The sequence below is a fragment of the Herpailurus yagouaroundi genome, unplaced genomic scaffold (genome assembly GCF_014898765.1).
Source record: "Herpailurus yagouaroundi ecotype Mexico unplaced genomic scaffold, PumYag 77, whole genome shotgun sequence".
Lineage (NCBI taxonomy): Eukaryota > Metazoa > Chordata > Mammalia > Carnivora > Felidae > Herpailurus > Herpailurus yagouaroundi.
In genome coordinates, this window is record NW_024412388.1 from 92,102,199 (window position 1) to 92,122,999 (window position 20,801).

General features: G+C 38.0%; 1 protein-coding gene across 10 annotated transcripts in view; it reads left to right on the forward strand.

Annotated features, from left to right (window-relative positions):
- Window positions 1-20,801, forward strand: part of NTNG1 (netrin G1) — a 336,959-nt gene that overhangs the window by 50,001 nt on the left and 266,157 nt on the right. The gene's annotated exons all lie outside the window — the stretch shown is intronic.

Sequence of the window (20,801 nt, forward strand, 5' to 3'; positions counted from 1 at the left end):
ACCTCTACTGGGGGTTGGGAAGATAGTGGCTTGCTTTTTAGTTTTCCAGAACCCTTCCAAAGAAGTGTTGTTGTAGATTCTTTTAAGTAATAGCCACACAAATAATCACAGATTATGGTGTCATACAATTCCATTAACCAGGTGAAGGAAAAATAGCAACATTTTCATTTTACTGAGATGTCAGCTCCCTCCCTTGCTGTACCATGCATCTTAATGTCCTTGCGGTCTACACTGACTTGGGGCTCCAAACCTCTGTCATTACTTGGCAATACCTTTCTCTAATTTCTTGTGACACACGGTGCTTAAATCCACAAGAAATGTGAGGTGAGGCAGAGAGAATTCCTGCAGACTGACTTGCTATATGCAGAACACTCATTTGCATTATTCATTAGATAAGAGCACTGATTTGCATCTCATTCTGGTTGTCTCCTTTAGGTGAAAAAATACTGAAGAACTCTCCACATTCCCCCAATTTTTTATATTAATAATAATTATTAGGGGAATTATGCTTGATTGCTGTCCTAGATTTTGTCCTGCACCATTTGCAATTCCTCTTTAAAAAATCCTAAACACCCCCAAATTCCCAAACCAATGTGATTTTCCCCTTTGTGTTTAAAATATTTAAAGCTTTAACATTTGATGAAAGATCTGAATACATAAATATATTTTATTGAAATGCAAAATGAGACATTTATTTATGATCTATATCTAACATTAGGAATGAGAAGGAGGAGGGAGTGGGAAAAAAATACAGGCACAAGTACAACGTTTGAGTCTCCCTAAATCTCATTTTAGAGAAATTTCCTAGCAACAGAACATGCCACAGATTAGAAGATACTGCTGGTAATAAATTCTTCCCCTCTTGATGGTCAAATCCAAGTGATGAAATTTTGTCTTGCATTTTCTCTTGAGAAGCAATGACCAATTAAGAATAGCCCTATCATTATAAAAAAAAAGTTTATTGATGATGTCCTACTGTGGGTAGAGCTCTGCCGGTCTCTAGAGTTCCTGTGATAGGAACAAGAAAAGCAATAAAATATCCTTCTTTCCTTGGCCTATAGTCTTAATATCCCATAGTCATAGTAATCTTCCGAGCACTCACCATTTCCTTGGCAGGGGTGATGTAGGGCTTTATTTATGCACTTGAGCGATTCTTCAGGATTCTGGGGTGCAATCTGACCCACAATCTCACCTTCAGTTTGAACCACTGGTGCATTGACAAAGGGGAAACATGGCATCTTGTGGATGACAGCCTTCTTTATCCTTCTCAGGAGAGATGGGAACAGAGGAGTCAGAGACTCAGTCTCTCACTTGCTGATTTATCGCTGTTCAGTTGCCCCCTGAGCAAGTGATGGCATTCTGTAGAAGATTACAGCAAATCTAGTGTCGTGGATCAATCACAACATCCCAAAAGGAAGTGGAATTTCTATGGTATCAGGGTGACATTGTAACCAGGAGCATGGTGTCTGGCAGGCTGGGATGGTTTGTTTGTGAGTAGAGGTTTCATACAAATTGCACACTTTTTCAACACAGGTACCAAAAGATTAAATTGATTCTTTTGCTCGACTTTTTCGTGTCTCTCAAGGCCTTTAATTCACTGGTGGAAGAGGTCATCACAAGCATTTATTATCCTTGTTCATGGGGCACCCCCTCCCCCAACTGCTGTTTATTCTTGTCTGGTTCCTGTGATTAATGCTGTGAAGGAAAGCAACTACTTCTGTCCTTTATGGCTGTTTCTGGCGTACTGCAATGTTTAAGGTTTTTTGGCATCCCCTTAAGGAACACCATTTTTGAATAGCCCTCATTTACATCCGACTGAAACTGGAATCCTGGCCAAGATTTTATTTTTGGCCAGTGACCAGTTAGGTCAACTTCAAATTGTGTTTTTCTTGCAAGCATGATTCTTGAAAGATATTTTTCCACTTCAAGCACTCAAACGTTTTCAAATAATGAAGTTCTTTTGCACTTATTTCATTAGGGCCAAATGGTGACCTTTCAAGTAACAAACATTAATATTAAAAATTTGGGGCAGCTTATACCTAGTTGTATTAGTTTGGGATGATTATGCCATTTGGACGACATCAGTCTTTTATATTTGTTAATGTCATAATAGGGTTGTAGTGCCATGCTTCATAAAAATGTCACTGGTGAGCTATTTCCACTGTAGAAGTGTTACTGTGATTTCACAATCCTGAATGAACTAAAGAGATTACATTTGAATATCTCATACACATTTCAAAACTAACATGGCCAAAAGACAACTGTGATTTACCATTCTGCCCACTTCCCTTCCCCTCACTCAAAAACTATTACTAATCATCTCAGCAAGTGGTATCACCGTTCCCCCATTTGTGTAAGTCAAAACGCTAGTGGGCATCCTTGGTCCCCTTTTTCTCTCATCTTTATGGTCTGAGTACTATTGCTGTATAACAAATCACTTTATTGCTGTATAAAGTAGAAGAGAGTAGGGGATGAAAGATATTGTAGCCATTTTTGGAAAATACTATCAACTGCTGTCTATCCTCTGTCCACAGCTATTCACATCCTTTCCACATGCAAAAGACATCTGACCCCTCCCTCAAAATTCCCGAAGTCTCATCTTAGTACTTGAAGTCCAGGACGTGGTCATCCAAATCAATTCCAAGTGCCAATGAGGCTCTTTGGATGCAATTCCTCTAGCATGGTTCTTTTCACTCTCTGAAGAGCTGTGAGTAAGAGACTCCAATGATCTTCCTTCCATATACCCAATATGCAGTGCAGGATAACCACTATAAATATTCTTATTGAAAAAGGGAGGAGGAGCGGGAGGCACACAGAATCAGTGTCCAATAGCAATTCTGAAATTTGGCTGGGCACATCTTGCCAGTTCCTTGATATGGGCTTGAATCTACTTCTTAGCCGTTGTTTTCTCCAGCTGCTGGATCCACCTTCTTCAGCATTTGGTTTCACTCCCTGAGTTATTCCACCTTCCATGTTTGCAGCTGAGTAGTTTTCTCATCCTGCTTCCTGCCCAAAGTAGTCCGTGGGTCCAAAGACCAAACCCCTTTTATTTTATGGTGTATCTACTCCTTTCAGTCCAAGCTGATACATTTCCTTTAAAATTTTTCGGCTTCCAATGTATTAATATAGAAATCTATCATATTAGACCAAACAAACAAACAAACAAAAAAAACATGTCCAGAAATCTCTTCAGTTTATAGGCTTTTTTCTGCCATGGACTCCCTGTGAAGCTGCCATAAGACAAACCCTTAAGAGTCTAGGTGTCTATTGTTTAAAAAGGCATGCCCTTAAATCCAGAAGCTTTGTATGTATTTGAAAGGTTTATGAGGCACCATCTTACATCTTCCTGAGGTTTTAATGAAAAATTTTACAGCCACACTCTTGTCTTCATCTTAACGATGAGACATTTTCCTAATAGGTCTTGATTTGATCTTTGCACTGAGGCCCTTTTTATTTTGAGAATCTTCTACTAAGAGACACTGAAAGAACAAGTTTTGTTTTTTTTTCAAACCCACTAAGTGTTTTTATATTTTCTTTAAAGCTTGCTTAGAAGTTGTCCAGTACTTTTTTTCCTTATTTCTTTGTATCTGTGCCTTGCACATGGCTAAAAGAAATAGATGGACACTTTCAGTATCCTGCCTGAGAAGTATCCTTAGACAAATTCACCAGTTTATTAGGTACATTTATTTTTATTAAAAAAAATTCTTTTAATGTTTATTTTTGAGAGAGAGAGAGAGAGAGAGAGAGAGAGAGAGCAAGCATGAGTGGGGGAGGGGCAGAGAGAGAAGGAGACACAGGATCTGAAGCAGGCTCCAGTCTCTGAGCTGTCAGCACAGAACCTGATGCGGGGCTCAAACTCAAGGACTGAGAGATCATGACCTGAGCCGAAGTCAGACACTTAACTGACCGAGCCACCCAGGTGCCCCTATTAGGTACATTTTTTATTTTCTATGTTAATACAGGCAATGGGGTTGCCAAACTCTCTGCCGCTGTAAAGCAGAGGTCAATATTTTCCCAGCTTCCAATAAGAGTTTCCTCCCTGTCATCCTAGCTGTCACTGGACTCCATAAGTCCTTTCTTTTCATTAAAAACATTTTTTTTAATGTTTATTTATTTTTGAGAGACAAAGCGTGAGCAGGGGAGGGGCAGAGAGAGATGGAGACACAGAATCTGAAACAGGCTCCAGGCTCTGAGCTGTCAGCACAGCCGTGAGGTTATGGCCTGAGTCAAAGTCGGACGCTTAAACTGAGCCACCCAGGTGCCCCCCCCCCCATAAGTCCTTTTTAACATCTGTTTGCTTCACTAGCTTTCACTTACTCTGAACTACTATCTCCTTAAGGACTTCTGCCCACTGTCCAGTCCTAAAGGTAATGCCATATGTTTTAAGCTTTTGATGTGGCAGAACTCAATTCTGACATGAAATTTCTGTTTCAGTTGCTGTTCCTGCGTAAGAAACCACCACATAATTTAGTGGCACCATTTACCTTTTATTATGCTTAAAGATTGCGTGGATCAGGAATTTAGACAGGGTACAATAAAGATGGCTTATCTATACCGCAATATCTAGGATCTCAGCTGGGAGTCTTCAGTAGCTGGGCACATTTTCACAGCTGTGGCTAGAGTCATTTTGAGGTGTCTCCATTCACATATCTAGCAGTTGATGCTGGCTAACAGTAGGGACTTCTTGGGCTGTTCACATAGGGGATCTCTCCAGGAGAGAGATAGGATCTCTGTATGGCCTAGAGTTTTCTTACTGCATGGTTGACACAGCACAGTTGAACTTTCTACATCAAAGCTCAGAGCTTCAAAAGTGAGCGTCATAGCCAACAAAGTGTGCACCAGTTTCCTGTAGCTGCTATAACAAAATGTCACAAAACAGGTAGCCTAAAACAGAAGTTTATTGTCTCAGTTCTAGAGTCTAGATGTCTGAAATCAAAATGTTGGCAAGGCTGTACTCTTTCTGAAGGCTCTAGGAAAGAATCCTTCCATTACTCTTCCTGCTTTCTGGTACTTGCCCACAATCTTTGGTGTTCCTTCACTTCTAACTGCATCACTTCAATCCCTGCTTTCTTTGCCACATGACCCTCTTCCCTCTGTGTATCTGCGTCTTCTCAGCTTTGAAGGATGCCAGCTATATTGGAATTAAGGTCCACCATAATCCATCATGTCCTCATCTTGACTAAGTATATCTGCAAAGACTATTTCCAAATAAGGTCATATTCTGAAGTTCCAGTTGGATGTGAATTTTTGTGCGACACTCTTCAACCCAGTACAACTGGAATTATGCTGTCTCTATAACGTAGTCTGAAAGTTACATAGCATCATTTGTGCTGTTCTTCAATCGGTTGACACAGTCACGATAATGCTCACGTAGGCTTAAAGGTAGAAGAGTTAGACCACTTATTAATGAGAGACTTTGAGGACCACATTGTAGAAGAAGGCGGGGTATGAGGTGTTGTTCTGTTCATCTTTAAAAAACACACTCTGCCATGTCCTTATCTAGTCCATGACCAAAGTCTATTGATTCTACATCCCAAATATACCCCAAATCTGTCCACTTACCTCCTTTGCCACCCACTCATGTAAAGCAGCATAGTCTCCCATCTGAATTACTGTGTTAGATTCTTATCCAATCTTTCTGTACCTACTTGTGCCTCTTCTAACTCATTCACCACCAATATACAAGAAGAGAGTTGTTAAAACTATAAGTTGACTCATAGTGTCTTCTTTTTAAATATCCTTGGAGGCTTCCAATTGCATGCACAATAAAATCCACATGTCTCCTAGTGGCCTAAGAGGCTGTGCATAATCTTTCCCTAACCTGTCTTTCCAAGTGCCTCAGTAAAAAGGTATGATAACTTCTTCTTCCCTATGTACTATCCCCAGCAACTCAGGCTTTCTAACCATTCTTTGACCAACTCAACCACATTTGGATCTCAAAGAGTTTGCACATGTACTTTTTTTTCTACCTGAAATCTCTCTCTTTTGGTTCCTCATTAGGGCTCACATATTGCACACTCCAAGTGTCATATGTTACCTCTTCAGACAATAGTGATGATAGTAATTATGGCTAGCATTCTTTTGAGTTATCTCAAAACATTTGCCAGACTTTGGCCCTAGTCATTTTATCTGAATTATCGCTTTAAATATTTATAACAGCCTTTGAAAGAAGTACTATTATCATTCTTATTTTACAGATAAGAGAACTAAGGCTTAGGTTAAGAGTTTAAATAATGTTCCCAGAATCATACTACCATCTGCTGTGTAACATATACCAGGTATGACAGAGTTTAGAATTATACCCAGGACTATCTGACTCTAGAGACCGCCCTCTCTACCACTAGACCCTGCTGCCTTTCCAGAAAGATGTGTCCCTTATTTTATTCTTAGACATAGAACCTATTTATTTTCTTCATTTTGTTGATCACTCTCTGTAATTTTTTAAGTATGTGTCTATTTATTTATTGCCTATCTTTCTCACCAGTATCAAAGAATTTTTTGTTGTTCATAGTTGTATTCCAGCACCCAACGCAGTGTGTGGCACATAGCTGATACTTAATAAGTATTTGATAAATAAGTGAAGATCCCTACACAAGTGTTGGTAAATGTTTAGCCACTAGGTTTGGGTAGGGGCTGGGGACTGATTTATAGCTCTTTTGAATTTTCATACTGCCGCCACAGGGCTGATTTCAGTCGGCAGTTTCACAAGTGACTCATAAGATCCCGGAAAGTTAAGCACTGAATGGCTAAATGAATGAATGAATGTTGCAAAGAACATGGTGGCTCCCCCACCGGAACTGGTTTCCAAAAGGGCAGGGGCTTTCCTTCTCTCCACAAGCCCCTGTTGCTTTAGCTCCAAAAAGATCATCATGCACATTGGTGAGGTTTCAGAGCACAGCTGTTCTCACAGCTGCACAAGGACAATGAAGAGTTAATGCTGTATCTGAAATACTAGATATCTCTACAACAATTTAGTGAGAAACACTGAGATCAGATACTGTCATTTCTTCATCTTTTTTTTTTTTTTCCTCTGCCTCAGGTGTTGGCGAGGACACATATGATTCAGAAGCAAGGGCAGGATGACTTTGTTTTATCCTTTATATGGAAAGGATGGCAGGGGTTGGAGCAAGAAGGAGTGAAAAAAAAGGAGATGGGGAAAAAAGCCATTAATATTTCACATTAGGCGTAAAAATGCTCAGTTACAGCTTTGGCTAGGAAGAGAAATCTCCTTGAGAATATTTGTTAGATTTCTATGCTGAATGATCACACAAAAGACTGATTTATAATTGGTCCAGTTATTTACTTCTGTGTGTAGTATGGAATAACATAGGCGTTATTTTTTAAATCAATATCTGCCACTTTCAGCATTGCTGAAAGTAGTTTATTTGACAATTCTTAAATTAAAAAAAAATATTTTTTTGATCAGCAGTCCCACACTGGTGTGAATCTGACAATAGATCCAAATGAATTCATAGCATTTGGTGGGATTTTATTTATCACATTGGGTATGAAAGTCCTGACGTGTTGGCTGATTGCAACACTAGGTGTTCAGACAAAGGGCGGTGCTTAGATGTCTTGTCTCGGTCATGGCCAGGATGTAATGTGTCTCTGATTTAACTGACAAGTCTATACTGTGGCCCCATTTGCTCTAATTGGTTCACACCCTGTAGGAATAATACCTCCTATTACGCACATGCATTCTGGGGTTTTGAGTGAATATATTCTAAGATGCTCTCCTTGCCAGCTCTACGATGCAGAGTTTTAAAAGTGCATGTGTAATTAATTTTGTTTTAGTAATTTGAATTAATACCAAGAGAAATGCCTTGCTCTTTATTAATTTCCAGGTGTGAGTCTAAAGAAAACAGCAACCACTTTTCTTGAAATCGCATGAATAATATTGGAGCAAGACTGTCTCGGTTGGAGACAAAAACATTATATTTATGTCTCATGGTAATCTATCCATTGGTTAATGGACCCAGAGCCCTCTAGACAGTTCACAAATCCACATAACAGAGGAGATTTTTGCATTAGGATTCCTGACTTAGCTGAAAAATGTGAAAAATCAGATGCAGCCGAAGAGTTCCCTATTGATTACAAATGTGAGGATCAAGAGTAAGTTATTCCATCTAAGGCAGCATTCATTTAAATTTAAAATGGTCCTTTCTGGTAATCTCATTTTGGTTAGTGGCATACAAATCAATGAAATTTTTAAGAGTATTAATTCTATCCCATATGAGGGGCTTCCTATGACAGAATGGACATTGATAGCCAGTCATATTTTGGAGCCTCTAACAGTTTGGGTGAATTTAGAAATGTAAATGGAGCTTAAGGACAAAGTTGTAATTCTTAGCTTTTTTTTTTTTTTTAAAGAAAATAAACAATGAGTAGTCTCTAAAGATAAAAATGGGAGTCAAATTTCCCAGCCCTGCCAAATTACTCTTTGCTGCTCGAATATCAATTTTTTTGTCTGTGCCATTTGATCATAGTACTCTAATAGTATAGGTAGGTTCATAAGAGATTGCAATATTCTATGTTTTTTAGAAGAACCTTATAGGCATATAATTCATCAGTTTTCCAGCTTCATATCTGGTATAAAAATTTCCTATATATCACCCTGGACAGATAGACAGTTCCAGCTTGAACACATCTAAAAATGGAAAGTTCTTAATGGCCTAAGACAGTGGGAGCAAACACTTATGACCAAGGAGGTAAATGCAAGTCAAAACTTAAGAAAACAAAGTGCCTTACTTGAATAGGTTTTTATACACCAATATTTATAAGTGTTATTCATAGTAGCTGAAAGTGGAAACAACCCAAATGTCCACCAACAGAGAAATGGATGAACAAAATGTGGTATATACATATAATGGAATATGATCAGAAAGGAATGAAATTTGGACACATACTACAACATCGACGAACCTTGAAGATATTATGCTGAGTAAAATAAGCTGCACACAAAAGGACAAATATCATATAATTGCACTTATGTGAAATATCTAGAATAGTTAAATTCATGGGGACAAAAAAAGTAGAACAGTAACTGTCAGACGCTGGGAGAAGCAGGGAATGGGGAGCTATTGTTTAATGGATAGGGAGCTCCAGTTTGGGAAAATGAGAGTTTTGGAGATGGATAATGATGATGGTTGCCCAACAAGGTGCATGTACTTCATTCCATTGGACTGTATACTCATAAATGATTAAAATGTACTGTGTATATTTTGCCATAATTAACAACAACAACAACAAAGGTGCCTTGGAAGAAGTCTGGAGTCCACGAGCATCTTTCTGTATGTTCTCACTTTCTACTCAGTCTGTGTCCCTCATGTCTGATTCCCACTTTGTGCTGCTGGCTTCCTTATTTTCAGACACCAATCCTGGATGGACAAGATCACTTGGGGTTTCCTAAGAGGAAGGTGGGTAGACTTTGTGCAAAAGCCTTATCCCAGGGAATGACTTCAGTTCCAGTGTGTTTCACTATATTTTTTCCCAGAAGTCTTCATAACTCCCGACACCCAGATTCCAACCATTAGCCCAAAAGGTCAGTGTCTGGAAGTTAGCCCTCCTCCTTCCAATTCAGGGGTCTAGAGACACATACCTTAGCTTGTAATCTCCCTCTCTTTAGTTGTATTTACTCTTTTTCTGACACATCTTCCCCATCTTGTTTTCCTTTTATTTCCAAAATGTGTATTTAGTTTTAAAGTTTAAGATACAATTGCTATTCCTGGATGGATGAAATGGTCTTTGTTACAATTGCTATTCCACATGTGTGACTACATTTTGCATGCTTGGAAATTACCGGCGATGCCATGGGATTTGGTTCTAATGTTCACTTTAATTCAGTTGGCTCACATTATACAATAAAATCTGACTAATTCTGAATAATGGGAGTTAGACTACAGTGGTTTCCTGAAAAATGAGAACCACTGACAATTTTTTCAAAGAATTAAATTTTCTTCCTTTTAAATTCCATGTGTATCATAAACAAAGTAAACTGAGACTAATAGGTAAAATGAGATAAGGTATAGGAGGATTATAATTCAAAATATGCTGGTATTAAATATAAGGCAAATGCCCTTAAACATATATTAATTGCTTAATTTTTATGTTCAGAAATTAAAAGTACCTTCATAGGTGGCCAAATTGTCTTTTCCTTTGTTGATAGGAGAACTTTCCTGAATGGGGGGATGATTTTCTCCCCTGGTAGTCTTCTTACTTCTCTGAGAACTTCTTCCACAACTTCTTCAGTGCTGTTATCTCTCATGTTAAATTTCTTGCTCGCTGCTCTTCTCTTTTCTCACAGTCTTACTGTTACAATTACAAGTTCTGCCTAGTTGCTGTTACTTCCTTCACTTCAACCTTTTTGTGTTCTCCAAGCCCTGATTACCAACTGCCAACCAAACATTTCCATCTCAGGACACATTGAAATTCTGGATACTTTAAACTGAATTCAATCTCTCCCTCCTTACTGCCCACTTTTCCTGGATTCCCTATCTTTCTCTGGCCAGAAGGCCTTCCTTACGCTCCTACTAAAAGCAAGTCATAACTAGTATTAGTGAGCGTTCACTCTGTGTCAGGCACTTTTATACAAAACAGCTGTTGGAAGTATATTTAATTATATCCTCAGTTTACGGTTGAGGAACTCTTCTCTGAATGATGTGAAGTAGCTTGCCTAAGACTTCCAGTTGAAGACGCTCTGGCACTAAGACCACATGGCTCATATCTTCAATGTTGTCTTTTACCAATAGTCTCTAAGTCCTATGGCATCATAATGTTTGTTGAATTTATCTCTCTTTTATATTTCCTCTACTACTATCTTACTTCAAGTCAGCAAAGTTTCACCTGGAATATTCCCACACTTAATATGCCTTCAATTTGACCATATACATTCATTTTCTTTACTGCTACGAGACTTCCTTCCTTCCTTCCTTCCTTCCTTCCTTCCTTCCTCCCTCCCTCCCTCCCTCCCTTCCTTCCTTCCTTCCTTCCTTCCTTCCTTCCTTCCTTCCCTCCTTCCTTCCTTCCTTTTTTGAGTGATTAAAAAAAAAAAAAGAAAAGAAAAGAAAAAAGGACCAATCCTGTCTCTCTCCTGCTTAAACTTTTCAAAGGCTCCACCATGGCTTCCCAGTCAAATCCAGACTCCTTAGCCCTTTATGGTCAGGTCCCCGAAATCCTGCCCAGGATTGTGTCTCATCATTTATTTTCTTACACATAGCTTCCACGTATACCAAATTGCTTGAAGTTGTCAATAGATCATGCATTCTGGTTTTTGTGCCTTTGCACACACTTCTTCCTTTGCCCAGAAGTCCTGTCTTCTTAGCTAACTACTATCATTCTACAGAACTCAACCTGAATGTCACTCCTCCTCTGGAGGGTTAGTCCCCTCACCCTGCCATGCACCCCCACCCCTACCCTCTGTTCCTGTGATACTCTGAGCTTCTTCAATAATCAAATACTCTTGGATGATGATGTCAGGTGCTGACCAGTGCAAGGAATACTTTGATTTGAAATTTGTTCCCCTCTGGCATTCACAGCAATGTCCTGGTTTTTCTTTATCATTCCTTAACTAATTACATCTTAAATCAAAGCCACCTTACAGAAACACAAATATGTACCAGTCCGCCCTTTTCTCCTAAAACTCTTTCCAGTTAATTCAGGCACATGGGGGAATACTTGTCAGTGTTCTTGTTCTTTCTTTCTCTCTTCCCCTCATATCCTTTCATCTGAGTCCAGAGACAGCCCCAGTTACAGTTCATATGTGCAAGTCAACATCTGTTTCCAAGAAAAGAAAATCTAAAGTGTTGAAAAGTGACACTGGCAGAGTACACAAACAGCATCCATCTGCAATGTGTTTAAAATTTTCTAGAAGGCTCTTTCAAGTCTCCACAATATTTTCATTACCTTCTCTGTCTCAGTATGATTTCCTTTACCTCCTACATCACTATTAAAACATAAATAAGAACATATTTCCTATTAATTCACACTTATTAGTTACTAATATGGCTATTACTAACATACTTAGTTTCTACTGTGTTTTTGATTAAGACTATCTATGGTGATTCAGCTAGAATGTGGTTTACACAGGGCTTTATGGGTTGACCTGGAAGCTAACAACCATTTGTCAGAATTTCTGTGGGAAAGATGCCTTCCAAATTCTAAATAGCTGCCTTAGAGACTTTGAGACATAGCCCTTATGCAAGCTGTGGTCTTCATACATTTGAATTTCTTGAAGTTTCTTTGCATATTTACAGGAAATTTAAATTGTTTTCCATAGGTGCTTAGGGAATAATGAAGAGGTAGTGAAAAATGCCTGTGTTTTAGAGTGAGGCAGATCTGGATTTGAATTCCATTGCCGCCATTTATTTTTTCCCTGTTAATGGATAGTTTCCTTAAGCCTCCATCGCCACATCTGTAAAATGAAGATAAATCCTCCCAAGGGCATGGGTTAGGGGTTTAGTGTTGCCAGGTAAAATACAGAACATCTAGTTAAATTTGAAGCCCATGCAAACAATGGGCATTTTTAGTATAGAGATTTTTTAGTATATAACATTTTAGTATGAAAATACTCATTGTTTATCTGAAACTTAAATTTACCTAAGCATGTTGTATTTTCATCTGCTAAATCTTGCAAACCTGCAGGGGGAATGAGTATATCTGTATGATACCCAGAGATGTGTGATAAAGGAAATATGATGGATGGGATTCCTTCTGCAGCCTTTAGCTAGAGTGGTCAGCTATGCTGAAACTGAGTCAGTCTCGGCTTGCTTACTACTACTCCCAAATGCCACCCTCTACCTCAGCAAATTACATAGTCATAGACTCCCTGCCATTAAACCATCTAATGAGAGATCATAATAGTCACCGCTTTGGGATTTGTTCTTCAGAAACTGTGTGCTAAATGAAGTGACTTTTCAATGTTCAATTTAGTAGTATTATGGTATCTGAATTCAGCATAATACATAGGAATAAGTCGGCGATATTTAAAATCATCAACTCTTATACATGGAAGGGACTTCAGAGGTCATCTTGACTATTTGTTATATAGCCATAAGGAGCTGAACCCCAAGGAGTTCAACAGATTTGCACACAACTACTTCCTGGCTGAGCCCAGGCTGGAATTTCAACCCCCTGATTCCAACTTCAGCAGGTTTTTCTCCTGCAGAGTTTCTCCTGCAGTGTACCCTAACTAATCCCCACCATGACTTGTTAGAATACACATGCATGCAGTGACAGGGTAGGATCCGTTTCATTTTCTCTGCATGGCACCTTGCCCGGGATCATTTGGATATATGGACATAATTGATAATTTGGTGCACCATAGTGCGTAAACATTGCCATCAATTTGGCCACTGCATTTTTAATCATATACTCATCTCTATTAAAATACTCTTCTATGCATTAAATTGGATCACTGAATTTGATTATACAAAAATAATGACCTTATTCCCAGACCCTTAGAGTACACATTTCCCCATTTTTCAAGGTGCAGTGATATACTATTTTTATCAAAGATAGATTCTATTGTGACTTTCATGACTATAGCTTATCTAGTTATTCTTTTTTTAATAACTTAGTAAAATTTAACTTATTTTTAGTTCAAAACAAATTCTAAAAGTGACATGTATGAAACAAGTGGAAATTTGAACATTAGCTTTAAAATGATGTTAAAGAATTATTAGAAATTCTTTAGGTATGATAATGTAATTGTAGTCACATTTCGAGGCACATGCTGGTATACTTACGAATGTGCTCTTGGATTTGCTTCAAAATTACATTGTGAGAGGAGGTGGGATTAGGTAGAAAATAGCTAAAATGAGATTGGCCATAAGATCATTTTTGAAGGTGGATGAAGGGTACATGGAGCTTTCATTATACTATTCTGCCTGTAAATATCTATGCTTAAAATTTTCCATAATAAAAAGTTAAAACTAGACTCCTGATTCCCAATCTCTAGATTGATTATACAGAAATTAAATAAAGTTGTATCACAAAATCAAAGGGTTTTTTTTGTTTGTTTGTTTGTTTGTTTTTTTTTTTTTAATTTTGAGGGCAGAGAGAGAGGGAGAGAGAGAATCCCAAGCAGGCTCCACACTCAGCATGGAACCTAATGTGGGGCTCAATCTCATGACTGTGAGATCATGACCTGAGCTGAAATGAAGAGGCAGATGCTTAACCAACTGAGCCATTTTAATGACTATATTGAGAGGACAGAAATAACATTTGCCTTAATGTCCAATAGTTGTTTGCTTTGTTTTTTTGTTTTTTTTTTTTTGTTTGTTGTTTTTGTTTTTTGTTTTTTTTACCCTTCATGTTCATTTGGGAGAGTCACAGTAATAGAAAGAATTTAGAAGTGGGAACTCAAAAGAGTTTAATCCTAACAGGTCTCTGCCTTTTGTTAGCTATGTGACCTCAGGCAAAATACTTAATCTCTTCAGGCCTTAGTTTTCTCATTATGTGAAACGAAAACATTGCAGTAGTCTCTTAGGGTGTTCAGCTCTAAAATTGTTTGACTTGATGATATCACATGCAGGCTTTCCAAGTCCACCATTAAGTTGGCTCGTGGTGTGTTTAACCTTTATTCTGTCCCCAGTAATGGAGCAATGGGCTCTATTCTGGGAACCACTGATTTTAACTGAAAGATATTAGGAATAGGATACTAAAATATTATATGCTTCCTATGGATGCTTCCTGTGCATGAATTTATTATTTAAGTCATGCCGATAGTGGTTGATGTTTTTTACTGCTATTACCTAGTCAACGAATTATAGAAATTGTTTTGCACTTTGAAAGGTTGAACAATATCCTTGGTGTGGTGCTTAGATAAACTTTCAAAATTCAAATCCTCATTTTAGGATTCCAGGATAATCCCATATTTACTGTATATATATCATTTTATGATTGTGTTACGTTCAGTTATGTCCCTAGCCTTTTTGAAAAATATTTTATATATTCTCATGTAGCAGGACGTTGCCCTCTTCACCAATTTTATTGTCTCTTTTTTGAACTGCTCCTAGTTCCATAGTTTGGCATACATTATGCATGTTGTATTTATGTCATGTTTTTTCAAACAAAGGTGAGACTTTTGAATATGTGAAGTGCAACCCTAACTCACTGCAAACCTGTATGTTTGTAACTTCCACCCAAGGATTCAATTTCTTTGCAGTCCTATAATCATTGCAAAACATCTGCTTATGAAAAATATGCACTGGGCACTACTTTATAGTGATGCTAAAAGTATTATCTCAATGTCACATCAAAATTCATCCATTCAACAAATGTTTAATGAATGTCTTCTAGGTGTGTTAATTTTGAAAAGGGATCTCACAGGAAAGAAGGCTTAGAACAAATTACCAGAGGACAGAGATTTCCAATTTTAAACTGATTTATTCATCAGAAAATGTTACTAAGAGACACTTACTTATTCATACACACAGTCTTCCTCTTGCACAGATACTTCAAAATTACCATAATTAATTCAGAGTCCCAACTCAGGCCCTCGTAAAGTGAAGTGACTATTTCAGCAAAGCCGTAATGGAATATCTTTATGAAATCCATTATTGCTTTTCAAAACAAATGTTCTCTGCTTATTCAATATGTTTGTGATAATCCATTTTATCAATCAATAACCTTCTGGACCAGGATTTATGTGTATGGTCTCTGTGAAATGATACTTTTTATCCAGAGTCTTTCAGGGCTAATTTCTCTTTGATCTTGGTGGAATCATGGGGTCTTCCATCAACCTGTTAGAAGTACTTGACATGACAAGTAATATCCATTCCTTTTTTAGTCAGATACGTACTCCAGTAACCATGTCAGGTTCTTGGACACTCGTTTTGTAACCATTTCTTTCTTTCACTCCTGTCTCTGACACATTACTGTGTCTCCTTGTTAGCTAACTCATTCATTCATTCAATAGACCTTTTTTGTGTGTAATATTTTTAAAATCCACTGTGTGCTGGGTGAGTGCAAGAGTAAGAAAGATAATCTCAGCAACCTCTACTTTCAAAGTAACATAATATTATGAAATCTGGTTATCCTTGGTAGCATATCAACTAATCACATGCTGTGTGGTTGAGTTCAAACAGTATGCATGGTCTTACTCATTGTGTCTGTGGTTCTTTTCTGAAGGTGCTTTCATGTGGATTATCTTCATGAGTATATTTCCATCAGTATATTAAGGGAAGGTGTAACCAAGGGAGATTTTTTTTTTATTTTATTTTTTAAATTTACATCCAAATTAGTTAGCATATAGTGCAACAATGATTTCAGGAGTAGATTCCTTAATGCCTCTTACCCATTTAGCCCATCCCCCCTCCCACAACCCCTCAAGTAACCCTCTGTTTGTTCTCCATATTTAAGAGTCTCTTATGTTTTGTCCCCCTCCCTGTTTTTATATTATTTTGCTACCCTTCCTTTATGTTCATCTGTTCTGTGTCTTAAAGTCCTCATATGAGTGAAATCATATGATATTTGTCTTTCTCTGACTGATTTAGCTTAACATAATACCCTCTAGTTCCAACCACATAGTTGCAAATGGCAAGATTTCACTCTTTTTGATTGCCGAGTAATACTCCATTGTACATATATACTGCATCCTCTTTATCCATTCATCCTCTGATGGACATTTGGGCTCTTTCCATACTTTGGCTATTGTTGATAGTGCTGCTATAAACATGGGGGTGCATGTGTCCCTTCGAAACAGCATACCTGTGTCCCTTGGATAAATACCTAGTAGTGCAATTGCTGGGTGGTAGGATAGTTCTATTTTTAATTTTTTGAGGAAGCTTCATACTGTTTTCCAGAGTGGCCACACCAGCTTGCATTCCCACCAGCAATGCAAAAGAGATCCTCTTTCTCTGCATCCTCGCCAACATCTGTTGTTGCCTGAGTTGTTAATGTTAGCCATTCTGACAGGTATAAGGTGGTATCTCATTATGGTTTTGATTTGTATTTCCCTGATGATGAGTGATGTTGAGCATTTCTTCATGTGTCGATTGGCCATCTGGATGTCTTCTTTGGAGAAGTGTCTATTCATGTCTTTTGCCCATTTCTTCACTGGATTCTTTGTTTTTGGGGTGTTGAGTTTGATCAGTTCTTTATAGATTTTGGATACTAACCCTTTATCTGGTATGTCATTTGCAAATATCTTCTCCCTTTCTGTCGTTTGCCCTTTAGTTTTGCTGATTGTTCCCTTTGCTGTGCAGAAGCTTTTTATTTTGATGAGGTCCCAGTAGTTCATTTTTGCTTTTGTTTCCCTTGCCTCCAGAGATGTGTTGAGTAAGAAGTTGCTGCGGCCAAGATCAAGGAGGTTTTTGCCTGCTTTCTCCTCGAGAATTTTGATGGCTTGCTGTCTTGCATTTAGGTCTTTCATCCATTTTGAGTTTATTTTTGTGTATGGTGTAAGAAAGTGGTCCAGGTTCATTCTTCTGCATGTCGCTGTCCAGTTTTCCCAGCACCACTTGCTGAAGAGATTGTCTTTATTCCATTGGATATTCTTTCCTGCTTTGTCAAAGATTAGGTGGCCATACGTTTGTGGGTCCATTTCTGGGTTCTCTATTCTGTTCCATTGATCTGAGTGTCTGTCGTTGTGCCAGGACCATACTGTCTTGATGATTACAGCTTTGTAGTATAGCTTGAAGCCCAGGATTGTGATGCCTCCTACTTTGGTTTTCTTTTTCAAGATTGCTTTGGCTATTCGGGGTCTTTTCTGGTTCCATACAAATTTTAGGATTTTTTGTTCTAGCTCTGTGAAGAATGCTGGTGTTATTTTGATAGGGATTGCATTGATTATGAAGACTGCTTCGGGTAGTATCAACATTTTAACAATATTTGTTCTTCTGATCCAGGAACATGGAATCTTTTTCCATTTTTTGTGTCTTCTTCAATTTCTTTCATAGGCTTTCTATAGTTGTCAGTGTATAGATTTTTCACCTCTTTGGTTAGATTTATTCCTAGGTATTTTATGGTTTTTGATGCAATGGTAAATGGGATCGATTCCTTGATTTCTCTTTCTGTTGCTTCATTGTTGGTGTATAGGAATGCAACCGATTTCTGTGCATTGATTTTATATCCTGCAACTTTGCTGAATTCATGAATCAGTTCTAGCAGTTTTTTGGTAAAATCGTTTGGGTTTTCCATATAGAGTATCATGTCATCTGCGAAGAGTGAAAGTTTGACCTCCTCCTGGCTGATTTGGATGCCTTTTATTTCTCTGTGTTGTCTGATTGCAGAGGCTAAGACTTCCAATACTATGTTGAATAACAGCAGCCAGAGTGGACATCCCTGACTTGTTCCTGACCTTAGGGGGAAATCTCTCAGTTTTTCCCCATTGAGGATGATATTAGCATTGGGTCGTTCATATATGGCTTTTATGATCTCAAGGTATGCTCTTTCTATCCCTACTTTCTTGAGGGTTTTTATCAAGAAACGATGTTGTATTTTTTCAAATGCTTTCTCTGCATCTATTGAGAGCATCATATGGTTCTTGTCCTTTCTTTTATTGATGTGATGAATCACATTGATTGTTTTGCGGGTTTTGAACCAGCCCTGCATCCAGGTATAAATCCCAATTGGGCATGGTGAATAATTTTTTTAATGTATTGTTGGATCAGGTTGGCTAATATCTTGTTGAGGATTTTTGCATCCATGTTCATCAGGGAAATTGGTCTACAGTTCTCCTTTTTAGTGGGGTCTCTGTCTGGTTTTGGAATCAAGGTAATGCTTGCTTCATAGAAAGAGTCTGGAAGTTTTCCTTCCACTTTTATTTTGTGGAGCAGCTTCAAGAGAATAGGTGTTAACTCTTTCTTAAATGTTAGGTAGAATTCTCCTGGAAAGCCATCTGGCCCTGGACTCTTGCTTTTTGGGAGATTTTTGATTACAGATTTTATTTATTTACTGGTTATGGATCTGTTCAAATTTTCTATTTCTTCCTGTTTCAGTTTTGGTAGCGTATGTTTCTAGGAATTTGTCCATTTCTTCCAGATTGTCCATTTTATTGGCATATAATTGCTCATAATATTCTCTTATTATTGTTTTTATTTCTGCTGTGTTGGTTGTGATCTCTCCTCTTTCATCTTTGATTTTATTTATTTGGGCCCTTCCTTTTTCTTTTTGATCAAATTAGCTAGTGGCTTATCAATTTTGTTAATTCTTTCAAAGAACCAGCTTCTGGTTTCATTGATCTGTTCTGGTTTTTTTTTGTTTTGATAGCATTAATTTCTGCTCTAATCTTTATGATTTCCTGTCTTATGCTGGTTTGGGTTTTATTTGCTGTTCTTTTTCCAGCTCTTTAAGGCATAAGGTAAGGTTGTGTATCTGAGATATTTCTTCCCTCTTTAGGAAGGCCTGGATTGCTATATACTTTCCTCTCATGACCGCCTTTCCTGCATCCAAAGGTTTTGGGTGTGGTGTTATCATTTTCATTGGCTTCCATGAACTTTTTAACTTCCTCTTTAACTTCTTGGTTAGCCCATTCATTGTTTAGTAGGATGTTCTTTAGTCCCCAAGTATTTGTTACCTTTTCAATTTTTTTCTTGTGGTTGATTTCGAGTTTCACAGCATTGTGGTCTGAAAATATGAACAGTATGATCTCGATCATTTTGTACTTGTTGAGGGCTGATTTGTGTCCCAGTATGTGGTCTATTCTGGAGAACGTTCCATGTGTACTAGAGAAGAATGTATATTCTGCTGCTTTAGGATGAAATGTTCTGAATATATCTGTTAAGTGGTCCACATCTGGTCCAGTGTGTCATTCAAAGCCATTGTTTCCTTGTTGATATTTTGATTAGATGATCTGTCTGTTGTTGTAAGTGGGGTGTTGAAGTCCCCTACTATTATGGTATTACTATCAATGAGTTTCTTTATGTTTGTGATTAATTGATTTATATATTTGGGTGCTCTCACATTTGGCGCATAAATGTTTACAATTTTTATGTCTTCTTGGTGGATAGACCCCTTGATTATGATATAATGCCCTTCTGCATCTCTTGATACAGTCTTTAAAGTCTAGATTGTCTGATATAAGTATGGCGACTCTGGCTTTCTTTTGTTGACGATTGGCATGATAGATGGTTCTCCATCCCCTTATTTTCAATCTGAAAGTGTCTTTAGGTCTAAAATGGGTCTCTTATAAACAGCATCTAGATGGATCTTGTTTTCCTATCCGTTCTGTTACCCTATGTCTTTTGATAGGAGCATTTATTCCATTGATGTTTACAGTGAGTACTGAAAGATATGAATTTATTGCCATTATGTTGCTTGTAGAGTTGGAGTTCCTGGTGGTGTTCTCTGGTCCTTTCTAGTCTTTGTTGCTTTAGGTATGTATGTATGTATGTATGTATGTATGTATGTATGTATTATGTATGTATTTTTTCTTTTCTCCCCTCAGAGAGTCCCCCTTAATATTTCTTACAGGGCTGGTTTAGTGGTCACCAACTCCTTTAATTTTGGTTTGTCTGGGAAACTTTTTATCTCTCCTTTTATTTTGAATGACAGCCTTGCTGGATTAAGAATTCTTGGCTGCATATTTTTCTGATTTAGCACATTGCATGTATCCTGCCACTCCTTTCTGGCCTGCCAAGCTTCTGTGGATAGGTCAGCTGCAAACCTGATCTGTCTTCCCTAGTAGGTTAAGGACTTTTTTCCCTTGCTGCTTTCATGATTCTCTTGCCATGATTCTCCTTGCCATGATTCTCTCCTTGCCTCAAATTTGTGAATTTGACCATGATATGCCTTGTTGATGGTTGGTTTTTGTTGAATCTAATGGGAGTCCTTTGTGCTTCCTGAATTTTGATGTCTGTGTC